Source organism: Pinus tabuliformis, chromosome 2_2, assembly GCF_031772625.1.
Source record: "Pinus tabuliformis cultivar Carrire ecotype Pingquan chromosome 2_2, CPIR1, whole genome shotgun sequence".
Classification (NCBI taxonomy): domain Eukaryota; kingdom Viridiplantae; phylum Streptophyta; class Pinopsida; order Pinales; family Pinaceae; genus Pinus; species Pinus tabuliformis.
In genome coordinates, this window is record NC_142300.1 from 719,715,296 (window position 1) to 719,722,745 (window position 7,450).

Consider the following 7,450-nt stretch of genomic DNA (forward strand, 5'->3'; position numbering starts at 1 on the left):
GGACACTGGTACTCAATAGTGCCTGTTGATTTCCATGAGCATGATATGATTGGTATGGTGGTTTTGAGGTAGGTATATGCCTTAGTTTTGTATATTCCAATGCGAGGAATCCTTGCCAAGGGATGGATCACCCGGGAAATGGGATCTCGGGGAACTTGGAAGACTGCACAGAAGGGGGCTGACTAGATTTTCCAAGGGACTCTATAGCAGAGAAGGGAAGGTCACGGATATATTGGTTTTGGTAATTAGAATTTCCAAATGGAATCAAATTCATATTGGGAGTGTTCTGTGGAACAATGAGCCAATAATCACTGAGAGGACAAGTAGAAGAGAAGGGAAGGTCACAAATATATTAGTTTTGGTTATTAGAAGGGAAAGTAACAAATATATTAGTTTTGGTCACTAGCATTGCCAGATGGAATTAGATGCACATTGGGAGTGCGCCCTGGAACAATGAGTTGGTGATTGTCCACTAAGAGGACATGTGGCGCAAGATTGTAGCACTGGACATTGGATGCAGCTTTGACTGTGACAGTGGATTCTGGACTTCTTGGGAAGGAGGTGAATCCTGGTATTAATTTGAGGGTGGAGGTGTGATCCTCTAGATTCCCTTGTTGATTGGTAAATGCATCATATCCTTTTATTTGTTGGTTTAAAAAATGTGCATATGTGTATACGTGGTTATTGTAAATACCATAATGAGTTGTGTTATAAAACTCCAGTATGTGGTATGGTTGTTATATGGTCATGTTGTCATGAGGTTTTGCTTTTGAGTGGGTCTTTGATTGTAAATATTGCAATGAGCTAAGTTATAAAGATCCATGGGAAATATGTTTTTTTTCATCAGTTTTGTTGAGGTATTGGTGTGGTTTAATATCGAGGATAGTGTTCCCCAAGGGGGAGGGTTCTGTAATAGCCTTGGTAAAAATTCCATGTAATAAAAGTTAATAAGGAAAAATAAGATCACGGGTAAGGGACACTTATTCCGAGTTGAATGTTGGGAAAAGATATCCTAGTGGACATCACTAGATGTGTATTTTCGCTAAGGAAAATTGGCAAAGGCTAAGGCAAAGGCATTAAAAGGTAAAAATGTTTTTTTGGCACATTTATTTATGAAAATAAAGAAAATTAGGAGAAAAGTAAGGTGAAAGGCACAGGTTGCATGTGAGGAGGAAAATAAAGGAAAATGAAGAAATTAGAGGCCTCATTGATAAAAAGTCTTCTGAGGATTAGTTGGTAGGTTGCTGAGTGTTAACCTTTTGTTAGTTCAAGTTTGGAGCTCTCTCATTATTCTCTCTCTCTCTCTCACTCTCTTGGTCACTTAGAGTTTTCTTGGAGCACTATAGGAAAGGAAAGGAAAGGAAAGGAAAAGCAAGGAAAGGAAAGTAAAAGAAAGCAAGGATCAAGGAAAGGAAAGCAGGATCAAGCAGCTTCAACAGGAATACTTGTAGATAACATTTTGTATGTGTGATTTCCTAGCTAGTTTGGGCATGCATGGGTTTTCATGTTGGTGTATGGTTCTCTTGTTGTCAGTGGCATGGTTTTTCCGGGTTATGATAATGGATTTCAACCTAGCCTAGCCTTTTTTCGGATGCCATGGTTTGATGGGATGTTGATCTTTGTTTTGAGCTTTTAATTGTCGAATGGATTTTGGAATCCGGGGCAGAGGTGGTCTAAAGGCTCATTCCCAAAGGCCTAGGAATACCTTGACTGGGTTTGGAAAGATACACGTAAAGCCTGAGGGAGCAGTCTTAGTTTAGGGCCTAGTGATCTAGGTTTGGATTGCGGTAAATCCTGAGAGACAAGGAGACAAAAAATTCCTCAAGGATAGTGATGGATTTCGGATGGCATTACAAGTTCTGTTTGGTTGTGATCGGAGCACCGGTTTTGGTGTGATCACGGTTTAATGAGGGTGGAGGTGGTTTAACCTTTAGATTCCCTTGGTTGTTATTGGATTGGTTTTTCTATGAGATCCCAAGATCATGCTTGGAATATGGCACGATGGTGAATGGCTAAGACAGAGATTTGGTTCAACCATGTCTATGGTCGGGTGGTACATGGAAGTCCCAAACCTAGTTGGATTTTCCTATGATTAATAAAAGCTAAGTTCTCTTACTTTTGCACTGATTTATATGTGGATTTAATGGTTTTCATATCTTTGATATTTATATGGTTTTATGCTGGTTATAAGCATGGTTTAAGGACAAATTCATGTCATAGTTATTTCATGTATTTACTTGTAACTATTAAATGGATGGATGCAAGACACAATTGATGATGTAGTAGGTCAATGGAGAAGGAGGTGGTATTTCTCGTTATGTTTCATAAGTTTTTTCAGTCGTTTATGCTTTGTATTATATCCTAAACCTGTAGGTTGCATTGATGCCAAGTGTTTGATAAAATGTCAGTGCCAGTTGGGGATGCTCAAGTCTAGACCCGATGGTGATTTTTGATTATCAACATTGTTATTATGTTTTTAGTGAATTCTGGACGTTAAAACAAGTTCTAGGCGGAGCCCAATATTCTGGGCTAGAAAAGTGGCTTAAATCCCAGGGTTGCTGGCATAGAAATAGAAAGTTTGGTCCACAATCAATGGCATTCAGTTCATTGAGAGCGACTTTGGGTTCCTGGTCGCTCCCTTTCCCATAGCATGAGAACGACTATGGACTAAGAGGTGCACAATAGTAGTGGGACTGAAGGACAAGTTATCTGAGTGGCTGACTTGTCTCGTAAGGGCTTTCTTGATGGTGTTGGATGACTGTATGTGATGTTTCGTCGATTCCACTTCAATAAGGTGACATAGGAGGTCGAATCAAATCATAGTAGCATCTCTCCTCATGTTTACCCCAGTTGGCATGGTTACTTTGGGTAGACCTGGGAGGGGGTGTTACAGGGTGGTATCAGAGCGTGGTTGCACTCTCCTTAGGTGAATGTGTTGGTAATGCATGCAAGTCGGTTTCATGTGTGTCTCTTACAATTGAATTCCATGTGCTTGTTGCATTGCATAATGATTGATCATGGTTGTAGTAAGGTTGTCATGAGGAACTTGATGTTGATTTTATGGAATGCATTGTGAGGAGTATATGACTGGTTACTTGAGTATCTGCAGCTTGATTGCATCCTTGTACATTGGTTGCATTCTTGATTATTTGATTAGATGCATCCGTCTTGTAGGTTGATTACAAGAATTGATCGCTTATGCTCGACTACATGCAGATATATGTATGTGTAGTTGATTAGGAATTTGTTATGAAACCAGCTCAAGAAAAGATAGATCAACGCCTTAGAATTCAGCCTCTTCGAGGGGGCAACCTCCTTTACATTACATAAATGAACAATTCTTCGATCATACAAATGAAAAAACCTCCTTTCTATATATAGGAGTCTAAGGAGTCACAATATAATCCAGCCGACCTAACAATAATAATATAAAGCCACAAAAATAACAATAGAGGGATTCTATGGGGCACAAAAATAACAATATGGGGGTAATATGGGCACAACAATATAAATAAGGGGTATAACTACAATAGTAATGGGGTAATCACTAGTATTATAGGGACCCAACATGTCCCTCTCCTTCAAAAAAGTGTTGTCCTCAACGCTTGAGTAGTTTTGGATACTTCTGCATAAAATTCTCATCCTCCCATGTGGAATCTTCAGCGGATAAGTTCTTCCACTTGATAAGATACTTTGAAATTGATCGATTTCGTAGTTGTCGAGTTCTTGTTTCTGTGACTGCTTCCGGTTCCAATATAATTTTTCCTTCCTCGTCAAGTTCTGGCAATATTGTTTGAATTGGGAACTTGTCACCTATAACCTTCTTTAAACATGAAACATGGAAAACTGGGTGCAATCGAGAAGCTGCAGGAAGCTCCAATTTGTATGCCATAGTACCAATCTTTTGCAACACCTTGTACGGACCATAATACTTTGGTGATAATTTATTATCCTTCTTAGCTTGCTTTAGGGACATTTGCTTATATGGTTGTAGCCATAGGAATACCTAATCACCTACATCAAAACTTTTTTCACTGCGATGTTGATATGCCTGTTGTTTCATTCTATTTTGTGCCAACACGAGGTTATCTTTTAAGAGTTGGAGGACTTGTTGTTGATGTTCGATGTGATGTTCCACTGCCTGAACCTTAGAATTTTCTCTTAAATATGATGTGATGGATGGTGGTTGATACCCATAAAGTTCCATAAATGGGGTCATTTTTGTTGCTGTATGGAAGGAAGTGTTATACCACCATTCAGCCAGAGGCAACCATTTGACCCATTGTGTCTGTTTATCAGATACAAAGCAATGAAGATATCCTTCCAAACATTTGTTTACTATCTCAGTTTGCCCATCAGATTGAGGATGATAAGATGAGCTATGAGCTAACTGAGTACCAAGACAAGAAAATAGTTCTGTCCAAAAATTTCCAGTGAAAATGGGATCTCTGTCACTTACAATAATCTTTGGGTTTCCATGTAGATTTTGAATTGTTTCCATAAATGCAGTAGAAACTGTACTGGCTTTAAATGGATGTGATAATGCACAAAAGTGTGCATACTTGGTAAGTCTGTCAACTACCACCATGATGACACTCTTTCCCTCAGACTTGGGTAAACCTGTGATAAAATCCATTGAAACCTCCTCCCAACGTTGGCTTGGAATGGATAAAGGTTGTAATAGACCCGGTGTCTTAATTGTTTCAACTTTATTTTGCTGGCAAACCAAACATTCCGCCACAAACTTTTGAATATCTGATTTAAGGCCATCCCAAAAAAATTCCTTCTTAACCCTGTGGTAAGTTTTTAAAAATCCTGAGTGCCCTCCTAAGGGAAAAGTGTGCAATTCCATAAGAATCTTTTGTTTTAGCTGGGAATTCTTACAGAGGTATAAGCAATCTTTGTACCATAACGAATCATTTTGCCAGCTAAATGTATCAAAAGTACTGGAATCTTGTTGTAGCTTTTGAATAAGTGCCCACACTTCTTCGTCATTCTTCCATTCCTCCCTTGCTTCGTTTATCCAATCTGGTTGGATAATAGAAATGGCACACAACAATGCTTCCACATCCTCATCCTTTCTTGAGAGTGCATCTGCCACCACATTTTTCTTCCCTTTTTGGTAGATGATTTCAAAGTCATAACCCAACATCTTTGTGACCCACTTTTGTTGCTCTTTAGAGGATAATCTTTGTTATAAAAAGTATTTAAGGGTATCATGATCCGTTTTTACCTTGAAGTGTCTTCCCATTAGGTAGGGTCGCCATTTCTTAAGTGCATGGAGTATTGCCAACATTTCCTTCTCATAAATAGCTTTGCTTAAAAACTTTCCCTTAATTGGACGACTTTCAAAAGCAATGGGTCTTTCATCTTGCATTAGAACCACCAATTCCATTTCCTGAAGCATCACATTCCACAATAAAGGTTTTTGTGAAGTCCGGCGTAGCTAAGACCGGTGCTTGGCACATTGCCTTTTTAAGATGTTCAAAGGCCTTTGTTGCTTCCGGAGTCCATGAAAATGAATCTTTCTTCAATAATGTTGTTAGAGGTGCTGCTATTCTCCCATAATGCTTAACAAACTTGTGATAATACCCTGTCAACCCAAGAAATCCTCGCAGATGCTTTATGGATGTGGGGATTTTCCATTCCTTAATGGCTTTAATTTTGCTAGGGTCTACCTTAACTCCTTCATGAGATACAATATGACGCAAATATTCCACCTCTTGGACTCCAAAGAAACATTTGGATCTTTTTGCATATAATTGTTTCTCCTCCAATAGTTGTAGCACCCTGTCAACATTTTCAACATGATCCTTCCAAGACTTGTTGTAGATTAGTGTATCATCAAAAAATACTAACACAAATTTTCTAAGGAATGGTTTGAAAATTGAATTCATCAAACCTTGAAATGTTGAAGGTGCATTGGTAAGGCCAAAAGGCATGACCAGAAATTCATAATGACCCTCATGAGTTCTAAATGCCATTTTTGGAATGTCTTCATTCTTCATTCTGATTTGATGATATCCCGAACAAAGATCCAACTTGGTGAAGTAAATTTATCCATGTAATTCATCCAGTAATTCATCAATAACAGGAATGGGGAACTTATCTTTAATAGTGAGCTTGTTGAGCTCCCTATGTTGGAAATAATACTGAGAGGGGGGGGGGGGGGGGTGAATCAGTATTATCAGATCAATCAAACTTTTCAATTTCATACTCAGAAACATATACGCTACTTCAATTAAGTGAACCCGCGTGTACACGCTACTGTGTCTAATGAAACTCGCGTATATCCAGAGATCTTATAATTCAGTTAGCTTAATCTTCAGTAAATGCATCATCAACCCATAACCTGCATACTGGATCTAATGCTTCATCAGATATTCGAGACATTTCAGATACTCTTGCCTAATGATTTCCTTCCCTTTATATAGCCTTAGGCCTTGTTCAATACCAAGAGCCAAAACCATAGAAATCCAATACCATCAACAAAAACTAGGGATCAACACGTCCGCCGAGACGCCAAGGTCCAAAACCATAGGCACAACTTCCAAGGAATAACCGCCATGGACCAAAGGTACTTTTCCACATACACGCGCTTTTGCTGAAGCCAACCAGCGTGTACACGCGACTTGGGCTTAATGAACCTGCGTGTGTGAACTTTCTCTTCTTCTTATAGTCTGATCATCAATTCCTTGCTGCTGACATTTTGTACTATGATTTGTCATCAGTGAGGTTTGCCATCAAGGACAACACTTATCTCATAATGCCAACAATCTCCCCCTTTGGACTTGATGGCAAAGCTAACTTGTCATACTTAGAATTAGCATCTGATTCCTTTGAGCTGTCCTCCATCAGTCACATCTGATATCTCTTCTGAAGATTCATCATCTGATTCCTTTGAGCTATCCTCCATCAGTTACATCTGATATCTCGTCTGAAGATTCATCCAGTTATACATAAGTGAGATATTCTTCTATGAGAGGGTTGCCATCAAGTACAACACATGCATCATAATGCCAACAATCTCCCCCTTTGGACTTGATGGCAACAACACCAAATCACTCTCCCCCTTTGACATCAAGGGCAAAGGGTGGACCAAGATATTCTCTTCCTTTGCTGAATCATTCCACTGTCCATACTCCCCCTGAGTACCTGCTGAAATCTCTGAATAATCTCCCCCTTTGTATATGCCAAGGTGTACCAATCTGTCAATGCTCCCCCAGAGTACATGCCAAGTCTCTGTACTGCTGAAGTGTGCTATTCATGCTCTTCCTGACTGTAGGCAAGATCTGCAAAAGATTTTCTTCAAGAAGAACATGACTCTATACATCATAAAAGACCTTCCTATCACCAAAGACTCATACATACATCCATCTCTCAACTAAGTGAGGATATACAAAAATTGACTCATCCACCCAACCAGGTGGGGATACATCAAAAGTTTACA